Genomic DNA, 14,444 nt, shown 5'->3' on the forward strand with positions numbered 1-14,444 from the left:
TCACAAGAAGCAGGAACAAAAAACGCTTTCTCCTGCGATGTCACTGCAGTGCCTCGACTCACAAAGCTTAGCATCGCCCATGCTGCCAAAGGAAAGCAAATATTTGAAGAGCTCACCTCTGTTTTCCCAGAGCAGGCACTGTAAAGTGAATTTGCAGCTGTGAGGCAGTGCCTTGATAACTGGCACCAATACAGTTAAGAGAAAAAAGTGTCTGTGGTCTTCTAGTTCTGATCTAGACTGCCTCTGCTCGTCTGCAGGGGTGTGTGCCCAGGGGCAGGTGTGGCCTTGGCCCCTGGTCTTATCTGCACTCTGGTCTCTACCCAAGTCAAAGTAAATTGGGGGATTTAGCCAGAGGTATTGGCCAGCCAGAACCCCCCTAGACATTCAGGACTTCCTACCATCCCCAAATGGGGAGGTGTTTCTTTTCTGTTTCTCATCAGCTGCTAAACTTAAATCTGACTTGCAGTTTCATGATGATTCCTCTCTTCCTTCGGTTTCCTCATTTACAAATGGCGGTAATATCGGTTGGTTCATGTCATTGTTTTTGCTGTTCTGCAGTTTGCATGAGCTGGTTAATTCAAGCCAAGTAGTTATCACCATGCACTTACCAAATGTTCATTAACTATTAGTTTTTATATTAATATAAATATTAATTATTAATATTAGTCATTGTTATTTTTGCTCTTGACCTGAAGAGATGCCGACGCTAGGAAGTCTCCTGCGGGAGCTCCATAGGATGTAGACAGCCTTACTATCACAACACGGACCACTATGTCCTGTCATCCAAGCTAGTAGTACATTGCCCTTCTTAATTTAAACAAAATATTTCAGAATAAGTGGAAAGGCAGAATGGAAAAATGTTGGCTTTGTGGCCAGAGCACCTGGCTTCCAAATCAGGCTTTTTCAATTATTAGCTGTGTGATTGATCTTTGTCTAATTACTTCAATTTTCTCCTTCATAAAGTGAATGTGTGTATATATGTATATATACACACACACCTATATATGTAATATAATATAAAGTGTACATAATTAGTTTCTATGTCATATATTATTTTTATATATAAAGAAGGAACATACATTGTGTTTATATACATACAGACACACACACATAAATTACACAGTGCATTAAATAAGCTAATGTATATAAAGCACTGAACATCATTCCTAGCAAAACAAAGATATTCAACACTTGTTAGTTACATTTATTATAAAGTAAAGCTTCCTGTATGTTGGTAAAATAGGTATGTAAAATATGATTTTTATGATTGCTCACTTACAGTTTGCATTGGGGGCTGGGCAGTAACAGGTGTATGTGACCTATGAAATTGCAAATTACCTTCCTGCTTGGGAAGGGCCATTGTTTTGCTAATGTTTGCTGGAGGAGAAGTTTTTGCCAGAAAGCTTTTAAGAGAGAGAAGGAGAAGAGGCAGAAAGAAGCCAAGTTTGCAGAGTGAGAGCAGAGAGAATGCAGGGTGCTGAAGAAGAAGCCAGTTTGTGCAGAGAGGAGAAGGTGTGCAGATAGGAACCAGAGGTGAGGGGCTTTGCAAGCTCCACTGAGACTGGTGAGGCCTTTGATTCTAGGAGGAACCTGAGAAGATTCTCCTGGTTGTGGAACTGGACAATGTGTCAGTGGCTTTTGGGAGCCACGTATATTTGCTCATCTGCTGATGTGAGACTTGAATAGAGGAATGGCCCACCATTTCTTGGCTCCACGGTTTCTTTACCATCTGTCCAAATTCAATGAGAACCTACATGTGCATGGCCATGATGGCCCGACGGATGCTCGACGGATGGCATGATGACTTCCCTGACTACTGGCCGTAAACGGTAGATCACCTCACGCCTCAGCTGAATGGCTGAGTATTTCTCGGCCCAGGCTGATGTTGGACTCGAGGACAGCGGGGAAAGCCAGAAAAAAGGAGCAGAGGTCCAGTTTGGAAAAGGGGGAATATAGGAGTAGAACTGCTGGGGTTCCCAGCTCTGGTGTGGTCTTCCCACCCGTGGTGCTGTGACCTGGGAGGGTGCCGGGGTCCAGCCCCGGGGGGGGGGGATTCAGGGGTCCCACAGGAAGAGACGGCGTCGGCGAAAATGGAGTGAGAGAGCCAAATTCTTTTCTTTCTCTTTATTCTCCGGTTAGCATTTACTGCCAGGCATCTCTGCTCAATGCTAGTATAGCTCCCTTTTTATACACGCACACCGAGTTACAATCACATGGTGTTAATTATTTTTTTTTTCACTATGTTTGCATGTTTCCGGATAACAGTTAATTTACATCTATGAGTCACAAATCAGATAGCAAATCATTCAAAATAACTTGAATAGCGATAACAACATCAGTAAAAAGCTTTTAAAGTTTTAGTCTGTTGTGAGTTAAGGGGCAGAGAGAGATTTAGCAGACAACTAACAATGGACCACCGCTTGCTCAAGTAGATGGCCTTGAGTTTATGCAGTGTCCTACTTTTTCTCACAAGATTCTGAAAGGCTTGCCTCTAAAGAAATTAACATAACATTAAGAATAGCTTTCACCCAAAGATATGCAGAGTGCACTTGCAAGATAGCCCAGCAGCAACACAAGACATTCCATGGATTTCCCTACATTTTTGAATCTCATGAGATTTAGTCAAAAGACAATTCTCTTAGTAAAACATTCTTTTCTTGCTGACTACGCTCTCATTCTAGGCCACACAATGGGCCATCCTACTATACCTTACCTAAGATACTATTGTCTAGTCAAATATTACTTATTTATTATATTTAAACACTAGTTAAGTTCTGACTCTATTCTTCTCAGAATATACCACTATTTGCAGATCAAAGAAGAAAGGAATGTTTCTCTACTTATCACATGAAAAGGCTAGGGAGAAAAAATGTTAAGTGAAGGCCGAAGGGTGCTCTGTGCACAGCCACTGCCTCCTAACCATTCACAAGTCACAATCTATTCTTTTTAACATGATTAAGAAGGAATTCTCCTACAAACTTAACCTTTAGGAGGGATATCATAGCCAGCCTCTTATGTCTATGAGCCCAGTTCAAGGGGCCTGCAGGCTTTTCTGTGGAACTCACACCCTCTGTCTCATTTCCAAAGAAATCACTACGAATCTACAGGGAAAGCACGGTACTATTATCCCTGTGCCACAAATAATAGCACACACCCAGAAAAGGGGGGATATAAGGCCAGATTAATTAAAAAAGTCAAAGGGGGAAGTATCGTTGTGCCTATCCTTTGTGGTGACTTTGTCACCCCGCTGCCATTGGTCTTCTCTGCTGTGACTTTGTCAATCAGCAGTTTTTGATCTTCTTCTGCTGTGACCTTGTCAGCCAGCAGTTGTGGGTCTTCTTCTGCTGTGACCTTGTCAGCCAGCAGTTGTGGGTCTTCTCCTGCTGTGACCTTGTCAGCCAGCAGTTGTGGATTGGCTCCCGACAGGAGGGGGATTGTTTCCCTGCCTGACCCCCACCACTCCATGCGGAAGCTGCTCCGAGACCCGTTGAGAAGTCCCATGTCCCTTGACTCACACATCTGACCCACTCTTTGGAAATTAAATAGGCTGGACTCAGTAAATGGAAAGAAAATGTCTATTTTTGGTCTTCTCTTTTATGTCTCAGGGTCTCTGCTTTCATCTCTGCCTGAGACAAAAGGTGATGCGATCATACAATTTGAGATCCGGGACTGATAAAGTGGCCCCAGAGTGCTTTATTCCTTTCCACTTCCATTGAAATAGACACTGGAGCTTGTCTGGTAATCCTAATAGACAGGGAGGGCAACGGCAGAAAAGTTCTTCCTCAAATAGTGATTTGAAGTTAAGATGGACAGAGAATAAGAAACCTAAAAATCAGAAAGTTGAAAGGAAAACGTGTTAAAAAAGTTAACAATTCTATTAGTATAGTTTTTAGAGGCTGTCTGGCATCTGTGCAGGTTATAATTGATTTTAATATTAAAAAAAAAACATCTGGCTGTGCTCTGGAAAATGTTGAAACCCAAGTGAATGTGCATTGATCCAAGATGTACCCAGAATTCTGTTTTCCACTAATAAATGGGTGTAAGTACAAAGGACCTACTGAAGATACCAGGCAGAGTTCTCCTCATTTTCAACTGGAGGGTGTAAATTTCACGGTTCATAAAATGTAGGGATTAAAAGGCATGATTCTGTCTTTCTATACTAATCTCTTTTAAACTCCTGTTCTGCCCGATGGAAGTAAACATTATCACTGCCAGTTCCACATAACTCTCTTTTGGGCCCTGGCTGGTTGGCCCATTGAATGGAGCACCATCCCAGTGCTCCAAGTTTGTGGGTTTGATCCCTGATCAGGGCACATACAAAAAGCAACCAACAAGTGTACAACTAAATGAAACAACTAAGTGGAACAAGTAAATGCTTCTCTCTCTATTTCTATCTCTCCCTCCCCCCTTCCTCTTTCTCTCTCAAATCAATGAAAAAAGTAAAACAAAACAAAAAAACTCTCTCTCTTAGTTTGAACTCAGGCTGTTCAGAATCGTTCACATCTTGTCCACTCTCGAGCTGCGTAAGTCCTGGAGGATTTATATCACATTCTGGAATAAAGAGTGGGGCCAGGGAGATGTGGTCCCTGATATTCCTTAGAATCTCCTCCACCCTCTGATGCCTATACCAGTGTAGTGTGGGTTCCCCCACGCACCTGTGACCTCCACGGATTCCACATAAGGTATGTGGCACAGATGGCTATTTCCAGTTTCTCCAACATCTCTGGAGTGAAAGTTTGGGTCAAAGTCTTTCAAAAACTTTTTTTCCCTGGCTTTTTTTTTTGTTTATGCTTGGGTCTGTCATTTTTTTAAAAAATATGAATTCAGGCATTTTATTGCTTTTGTTTTGTCCTGGCAACTTCTTCCTGAGGCAAGAAGAGTCTCTAAGCCAATCTGTGAAATACACTATTATTCCTGTATTGTTCTCATTCTTAATGATTCTTCTTGATCTGCTTCACAGAAGCAAACCAAATATTTCAGATATTGTTGGGGAGACTCAAATGAGACTAGCATTCTGTGATTTGAAGAGTACATGCTTATTTATAGAGCCTAATGCTACATTAACATCAACATATGCCTCAAATATTGGCTCATTAAAATTTAGTAGAACTGACACCGATACATTTTTCCTTATAAATAGCCTTCCTATTCATACATATGCTTTGGATATTAGAACCAAAGCATGGATTGAAATATTAATTGTTAAGTTTCCCACATACTAGCTTTTAAAATCTTTGGGGAAGATGATTTAGTCATTTAATACAGTAGTCCCCATCCCCCGGTCCGCGGACCGGTACCGGTCCATGGGCCATTTGGTACCGGTCCGCAGAGAAAGAATAAATAACTTACATTATTTCCGTTTTATTTGTATTTAAGTCTGAACGATGTTTTATTTTTAAAAAATGACCAGATTCCCTCTGTTACATCTGTTTAAGACTCACTCTTGACGCTTGTTTCGTAAGTTCGACAATTATATTTAAAAATACCACAGTTTTTACGCCAGCCGCATAATTTTATTTTGTGCATTTATCCGTCCCACCCTAAAGGCCAGTCCGTGAAAATATTTTCTGACATTAAACCGGTCCATGGCCCCAAAAAAGATTGAGGACCACTGATTTAATATATTTTCCATTTCACAGGACTTGATGCTTTCAATAAGTGTGAGAAAGTTACTGTCTATATTTGTATTCAATTCATTGATTAAAATTTTAAACAGGGCTAGGCCAGGTGTTGCATAACCTAAGTTATAAACAGAATCAGTTTTGGTTGACTGAGACATTTTAGTTCAATCTAACTATGATATTAAGCTGTATTATCAAGAACTATTATCAAGAGTGATAACAAAGTGAGAAAAATGCCAACTTTTTTTGTTTATTGTTGTAAAACAAACTCATCTTCTTCTGTTCCAGGAGTTTTCAGCTGATGATTCTGTACCCAAACTCCCAGGGATCATTTAGCAAAGTCTGTGTGTTTTTTAATTGTTATAACTTTAAGTATTTCTGCTAAATATCCTTTACTACATAGGACAGCGGCCATAGCCAAAAACTATCCAGCCCAAAATATCAACAGAAGACCTATTCTATAAGAATATCTACATTACTCTTTAATGCTTACTATGCTCATTAGATTTAAAGGAGATTTTTTTCCCCACTAATTTTGGAGAGATCTGCACAATTCATGATTTTCCTCCTTCAATCCCATTGGCAGGAGAACCCTAATGCTAAAAGGTCATTATTTTCTGAACTATGTTCCAATTCAAAAGATACTATTCATAGTTTTGAGAAGTAGGAATTTCAAGATCATTTGCTTTAGTTAGATTCATATAACATACTAGCATTTTAAAATTTGAAGTATTTAAGAAAAGAAAGTTTTAAACTTTATTTATGAAGTAAACAAGGGCTGGATATTCCTCAGCACATCCACTTATTCAATAATCTCTTTCTCTGAGAACATCCTTTGATTAATGTTGACAGCCAATCTAGTCAAGGCTAGAAGCACATACATTAATTTGGTACTGAAATTAAAAGTTGTTCTTGAATTAGTTTTGGTAACATTCATTGTTTTAACATGTATCCCCAAATGTATGTCTTAACACAGCAGAAGTATATTGCTTGTTCATGTCACTGTCTAATGCCGTAGGCAGGCATGGATGGTGAGAACTCTGCTCCACAGAGTCATTCAGGGATTACTGTCACCTTCAATTTTTAGTGCATTCATCTTCAACACATGACCTTCAAGGTCATTTCAGGAGAAAGGAACTTAGAGAAGGCATACTAGTATGTAACCATTTTAGCCCACGATGACTTAGTCTTACATCCCATGGCCAATGGCCAAACCTGTTATAAAGCTGACCTAAATAAAAGAGGACGAGGAAATGTCACCCCTGTCTGGTCACTACTTCCCATCAACAGTTGTCCACTACAAAAAGGAATAACAAAACTTGGATAGTCAGCCTGTCATTTCTACTATACAGAAAAAGAGTTTTTTTTTGTTGTTGTTATTGCTGTTTTTATAACAGCATTCTGGCTAGGAAGAGAATTATATTTACTTCAAAGAAAATGTGGGGAAAGTTATGTGAGACAAAGAGTAAAATGCCAGACACATACTAATAAACAAAAAGAAAAGAAACAACACCTTCAAAGTTCTAAGGATGTCCTTTGTCTTGCTGATCATTTAGATGAAATTGTTTACTCAGGTTGAGGATAGAAGCTGGGGCAGTTGATCTACTCTGAATGATAGAGAAGAGAGAAAATTGAAATTCAAAGATATTTGAGCATTCGTTGGAGGAATGAGGAGCCTGGTAAAGACTGAGGGAAGGACAAGGAAGATAAGCACCAGGTGAGGCATGCCTGCAGGAATCCTTTGAAAGTTAGAAAATGTTAAGAGGAATACCCAAAGAGTGGGCTATTGGAGTGTATGGCTGGGAGCGGGAGAGGACAAGGAGAGCAGAGGAGAAAATGGGAGACATAGACATAGATCGTTTTAAGAATTTGAAGCAATGTTTAGCTCTGTGTTCAGCACAAGATGAAAACAGAGATGACACAGGACAACAGCAAGGGAATACAGGCACAAGTCTCAAAGACATACTCTGTAAATATATATTTCAGCATCATCCAAAACACACAGAACACACTCTCTCCCTATACAATGGCAACTGTTTTTCACTTAAGGTCCAGTGCAAGAAATGGAAACAGCTCTAGGTTCTTTAGCCAAAGATGGATTTAATACAAGGATTACGTGCTGATAGAATCTTCAGTAGGCGAGCGGAGTGGGATTCAGGAAGCTGCCATGTAACTTCTTGCATCAGACTTTTTACATGACTGCAGAGGTCAGGGGCTACTGCTTACCACAGCCACGCTGCTGCCAAAGTCACAGCCTCCGCACATGCAAGTGGAGAACATGAGGTCCAGCTGCTTCTGACACCCACGTTTGCTGGAGCTCATCTGCCCCTCTGTCACTGTCTCCCTTGCATTTTCCAGACCTCAGTATGGGGCAGCTCCTTGGCAGAAACTGAACTGCGTCCAGAACATCACAGCAAGGGAGTGGAGAGGTCCATGTTTGCCTTCCATGTTCAATTCTGACAAGCAGCAGAGCAGAGGAGGGGATGGAAGTGGATCCAATGTCTACCACAGTCATTTTATTTTCATATTCATTGCTCTTTTTTTTCCTAAAATTGGTCATTTTTTTTTCTATTACATAGTATGTTAGTATTTTTTTCCTTCTTTTCTAAGTGAGAGAAGAGGAGATAGAGAGACAGACTCATGCATGCGCCCTGACAGGGATCCACCTGGCAACTCCTATCTGGGGCTGATGCTCTGCCTATCTGGGGCCATGCTTGCAACTGAGCTCTTTTTAGCACCTGAGGTGGAGGCTCCATAGAGCTATCCTTATTGCCCGGGGCCCATACACTCAAACCAATTGATCCTTGGCTGCAGGGTGGGAAGGGAGAGAGAGAGAAGAGAGAGGAGAGGGGTGGAGAAGCTTGATTGTCACTTCTCCTGTGTGCTCTGACCAGGAATTGAACCTGGGACATCCACATGCCAGGCTAACGCTCTATCACTGAGCCAAGTAGACAGAGCTGTATGTTAGTATTTTGAAAAGTCATCTAAAATGGACTAATTCATTTTATCGTAAATATAAATCTCTCCTCTGCCTGTCAGTTTCCCCTTTTCCCCAGAAATTCTTTAATCAAATGTCCTAAACAGAAGCACAAAATATAAAACAGACTCAAAAGGGGAATTTTGACATCAGAGCCAGGAAATGATGTCAGGTTTATTCAGTTTGGCCATTCTCCTGCTTACCACGTTGTCACAGGCATTGTGACAGGGAAAGCCAAGGAGAAGACTTTGAAACTCATGGGTCTCTATAAAATAGCATACATAGGTTGTATTCTCACGTCAACAGGACTCAGTGTGAGAAAGAATCAATCAGGGCAAGGGAAAGGAGGAATCAGTAGTTTTAATTGTGTTCTTTACCAGGCTACTGATCAAATATTTTGATTGAACTGAGAGTCAGTACAATTGAGCTCGAGTTCTGTGCTTCCAATGAGTTTATCAACTGTTAGAATTTACCTCACTGACAGACTCGTTGACTTAACGCAGGTAAATCTTTAAAAGCAAAAGCATTCTTTCCGTCTGGCAAAATTCTCCATTCAACTATACTTTTAAACATGTTCTATTTCATTAGTGTTTTTCTTTCTTTTTTTCTTTTATTGTTGTTATACTTTCATGTATACATAAGCAAAATAAACATCATCTGGCTGTCTAAGGACTTCCCCCAACACTGAGGTCACTGGGTGACAAGTATAGCGAACGTCTAGCAGGTGGGTCAGCAGCCCGAAGCAGGCCTTGTGTTCTCCACCTGGAGATCCTCCAAGCTCTCTGGTTTGAGAATGAAGGCGCAGTCCTGGACTCCATCTGCGATTAACAAATGTGGGTCTTCTCGTGGTGGAATGCATGCCTGTGTCTGGGGTGGGGGGTGGGGGGTGGTAGCTTGTTTCTCATTGACGTAAAAAGAAGCCTGAACAGGGTCCAACCCAGCTTCATATAATTTATGATCCAGTTTATACAATTTCTAACCTCAGCTTGGTCTCTTCCACCACCTCCTCTTTTGTTAAAAATTTTTTTGAGCTGATTCTTTTTTTGTGGTCACTAGTAAAAGAATGTGTGGTTCATAACTAAAGGTCTTTCTGCACTAAGTTGAAGGAAGTTTTATTTTGATAGGGAAATTATTTTGCTGAGATTATTCTGGGCAAAGTATATTTTTACCTTCCTTAACCTGCATGCCCTTGCCTGCAATGTGGGAACAGTTAGCATTTCAAAGTAGCTTGTTCACCAAGATGCCTTTTATATGCTTCTTAGTGTTTATAATAAGAGGACCCTGCAAAATCTTTAAGGTTAGACTTAGCATAAGTTATATTTTCTTCAACTGTCATAATTCAGTCAAGGTATCCTTTTATGATCTCACAAAGAATTATGATACCCAGCATTGCAGATACTTAGGCAAAATAAATGTGAGTTTGCTCGAAAGATATTTAGCTTTGTGGTTATGTAAATTTCTATTATAACTTTTTAAAATATGTATATATAGTCACATACATATAAGCCTAATGAGTTTACTAGATCATAATTAGAATGTCAAGGTTATTTTTATAAATCTCTGCCCTGTCACAGAGTTTGCAAGAAATTCTTTTTTAGTATGTTACCATTTTAACACATACCAGATTGTTGGCTGCCCTTCTTGCCATGTGGAGCTAACCAATTTAGCAGTTGGTGTTGAATACGTTTGTGTTTTAAAAATAATGCTTACAAAGAAGGAGTGTGGGAAGCCACTGGCCGAAGGCTTTAGGAGGGTGTTGGCGGTCACAACTAGGCCATGCCTTTTGGTGCCTCTGTCATAAAGGTCATCCCTGAAGATCGTTCCCCAGAATCTCCAAGTTCAAGTGAGGGTTATTGTGGTCCTTTAAGGTACAGATTTCCAAGAAAGATGGGGAGTGATAAATTCCTTGAAATTAGAATCTCTACATCTTGAATTCTAACTTACTTCAGTTTTCCATCGTGCCTTCTTTATAAGCAGGATTTGAAAAATTCTGTGTGAATTTTGGAGTAGTTAAATATTTCTAGAGTTTGTATGGGTAAGATATTTTTCATCTTGCCTGTGTGTGTGCGTGTGTGTGTGTGTGTGTATTATCTCTGATTTCCTTCTGTTCTGTCCCTTTTTTTTTTTTTTTTTTTGTATTTTTCTGAAGCTGGAAACGGGGAGAGACAGACAGACTCCCACATGCGCCCGACAGGGATCCACCCGGCACGCCCACCAGGGGCGAAGCTCTGCCCACCAGGGGGTGATGCTCTGCCCCTCCAGGGCGTCGCTCTGCCGTGACCAGAGCCACTCTAGCACCTGGGGCAGAGGCCAAGGAGCCATCCCCAGCACCCGGGCCATCTTTGCTCCAATGGAGCCTTGGCTGCAAGAGGGGAAGAGAGAGACAGAGAGCAAGGACGGGGGGGGGGGGGGTGGAGAAGCAAATGGGTGCTTCTCCTATGTGCCCTGGCCGGGAATCGAACCTGGGTCCCCCGCACGCCAGGCCGACGCTCTACCAGTGAGCCAACCGGCCAGGGCCTGTTCTGTCCCTTTTGACAACATCTTAGACATGTTCTCAAACTCCATCTAAGGTGTATACCAACAGGGTCTGCCCGCTCTCCTGCCCTACCTGGTCCCTATTTCTCCCACTCCCCATTCCAGTCTTTGGAAATCTGTATCTAGCTGATCGTCCAACGACTCAAGAGCTTTCAGTTTGAATATATACCACGTGCTCAATTTGAAAGGTTTCCCTTGCTATCCATGAGTCACATTTATTGTCCTGTTAAGCATAATTACCATAATTATCTTCTCTTTCCTGGGACTTATGCCTAGTAAACTCCTGGAAAGTTATTTGCGATATTTTGGAGTGGTTTTGGGTGGAGAGTGGGAAGCAGAGGTGACAGGTCTCATTAAGAGAGGGCCACATTTCTATAGCTATGCTTGCCCAGCTCAGCCCCATTCAGGCCTCAGAGGGAGGTGTGCTGGGAGCTGACTACACGTGCTGAAGCCCAAGGTGACTGCAGCGCGTGTGGGAGACAAGCTATTTCATTTCCTTTCTTGCCTCTCTCTGGAGTTCAGCATAACCGAGTTCAAGGAGCAATAGACGAATTCAATGTAATAGTTTGAAAGATTCGTTTCAGTGTTGAAGAAGTGGTTCCTGGCCTTTACACCTTAAATCTTACATTAAAGTAGCATGTTTGGTTTTGATAAAAAAAAAATCTATCTTTAATTAGCTGAAAATGATTATTGACATTTACAACATGGTAGTATTTATCAAGCTTCTAAAATTAATCACTTAACAAAAAAAATGCAGTATGTTTTCTAGAGGGTATATTTTTCTAAATACCTTAACTTTATCTATAAAATTTGTCTTATAGATGTTAACTATTGACCACTGTGATTTATAAGAATGCATGCTGTAAATATCAATTTCAATTTTAAGAGTTATGTTTGGGAGCCATAATTTGGTTTTTAACATCAGCAGGAGATTCAAGGGAAGATGCAAGTTTTGTGTACAACGTCAAGTGTGGGTAGACCACATACTGAGTAGCTGGGCCAACACAGAAAACACCTCAAGTAAAACTATAGTTCATTTTAAATAAATTAGATAGAAGTAATGCTCGGCCATTTACTTTTTGCGGCAGCAGTAGTTTCAAAACCATGATGACAGATAGGAGCACAAGGAGGATAAATTGTTAGCCTTTAGAAATTTCATGGGATAGCAATGATATTTCAAACCACTGAAGGGGGTAAAATCAGAGATATTAAAAATGTTTTCATGAAGAGTAATCTTCATTGATCACTCAAGTGATTTTACTTGGTTAGCTGCTACTTTTGTTTTTGTCTTTTTTTCAAAAATATACCCTTTTTACATTTTTATTTTTTTAAGTTAAATTTATTGAGGTTACATTGTTAATAAAATTATATAGGTTTCAACTGTACAGTTCTGTAACATATCATGTTACATTGCACTGTGAATTTACCAAAGTCAAATTTCCTCCTGTCACCATTTATTTGACCCCCTTTACATATATTACCTCCCTCCCCCCACCCTTTCCCTCTAATAACCACCACACTATTTTCTGTGTCTATGAGTTTTTGCTTGTTTTTCTTACTTGTTCGTTTGTTTTTTTACAGAGACAGAGAGAATCAGAGAGAGGGATACATAGGAACAGACAGACAGGAACGGAGAGAGATGAGAAGCATCAATCATCAGTTTTTTGTTGCAATGCCTTAGTTGTTCATTGATTGCTTTCTCATATGTGCCTTGATCAAGGGGCTACAGCAGACCGAGTAATCCCTTGCTTGAGCCAGCGACCTTGGGTCCAAGCTGGTGAGCTTTTGCTCAAACCAGATGAGCCTGCGCTCAAGCTGGTGACCTCGGGGTCTCAAACCTGGGTCTTCCACATCCTAGTCTGATGCTCTATCCACTGCACCACCACCTGGTCAGGCGTTACTTGTTCATTTGTTGCTTTCAGTTTTACATCCTACAGATGAGTGAAATCATATGCTTCTTGACTTTTTCTGTCTGACTTATTTTGCTTAGCATGGTATTTTCAAGATCCATCCATGTGTTTTCCAAAATCAGATGATCCCATGAGTCATAACACACATGCAAATGGAGAGAAATGTATTCGGCACTCATTTCTCAAAATCCAACTTGTAGCATGGTTTTTTTTGTTGTTTTGTTTTGGGTTTTTTTTGTATTTTTCTGAAGCTGGAAACGGGGAGAGACAGTCAGACAGACTCCCGCATGTGCCCACCCGACCGGGATCCACCCGGCACGCCCACCAGGGGCGACTCTCTGCCCCTCCGGGGCATCGCTCTGCCGTGACCAGAGCCACTCTAGCGCCTGGGGCAGAGGCCAAGGAGCCATCCCCAGTGCCCGGGCCATCTTTGCTCCAATGGAGCCTTGGCTGCGGGAGGGGAAGAGAGAGACAGAGAGGAAGGAGGGGGGGGTGGAGAAGCAAATGGGCGCTTCTCCTATGTGCCCTGGCCGGGAATCAAACCGGGACTTCTGCACGCCAGGCCGACGCTCTACTGCTGAGCCAACCAGCCAGGGCCATCTTGTAGCATGTTTAAAGTTCCCACAGAGTGAGCATTCACTCATATGGGAGCAGAGTTTAAGATGCAAATGTTTAGTGAGAGAGGAGAAAAGAGAAATCTGGAAAAGTTTAAGTGACCTGCCCAACTGACTTGACAAATCCTTGGCAGGGGCAGAAAAGAAAACCCATGCCAGCTTCCCTGACCTTGGCTCTTTGGCCTGCCTAGAGTCAAGCTCACTGATGACAGAAGGAACATGCCCAGCAGCCTGGTTCTGATGCGGCACCTTCCTGTCGAGCTTGGCATTGCCTCGATTCGGTAAGTTCTGGTCGGAGCTGTTAGTGAAGTGCAGAGAGAGGGGACTTCGGCTCTGTTCTAGAAGTTTTCGGGCACATTACTCTATGTGCAGCTGCCATTTCTTTCGATTTGAGAAAATCATTTTTCCATTTAGAGGGAAATAAGATCCTTAATTGTAGAAAGGCAGAAAATGATGATAATAAAGTCTTTTGTGATTTTCAGGTGGTTAATTATCAGTTGCATTAATGGCCATTTATCTTTCCCTTGCTTCAAAATAGTTCAGTTCCAATTTTTAAAAGTTAAATCAGCAATGATTTCTGAAGTGGGAAATAGAGAGAAGGAGGGCAGCAAGGCATACATAGAGATGGATTTAACAAATCAGCTAGCATTGTTTAGAGAAATATTAAATATAAGACTTTGTTAGACTTCATGAATCAAATCTTGAATGTTTACTTTAATTTTTAGACAGATAATCGGGAAGTTTAGTTTTATACAATTAATCTGGCAGTAATTTTTCTTGCCCTTGA

General features: G+C 41.2%; 1 protein-coding gene across 11 annotated transcripts in view; it reads left to right on the top strand.

The window, feature by feature from the left end:
- Positions 1–14,444, top strand: part of INPP4B (inositol polyphosphate-4-phosphatase type II B) — a 708,587-nt gene that overhangs the window by 268,360 nt on the left and 425,783 nt on the right. The window contains exon 1 of one of the 11 annotated variants that reach the window (XM_066232874.1): positions 13,005–13,022. The exons of the other annotated variants lie outside the window; for them this stretch is intronic. The gene's annotated coding sequence lies outside the window, so the exon portion shown is untranslated. Of the gene's footprint in view, positions 1–13,004; positions 13,023–14,444 lie in introns of those variants that run through there. 11 annotated transcript variants of the gene reach the window in all.

Source organism: Saccopteryx bilineata, chromosome 1 (assembly GCF_036850765.1).
Source record: "Saccopteryx bilineata isolate mSacBil1 chromosome 1, mSacBil1_pri_phased_curated, whole genome shotgun sequence".
Taxonomy (NCBI): Eukaryota; Metazoa; Chordata; class Mammalia; order Chiroptera; family Emballonuridae; genus Saccopteryx; species Saccopteryx bilineata.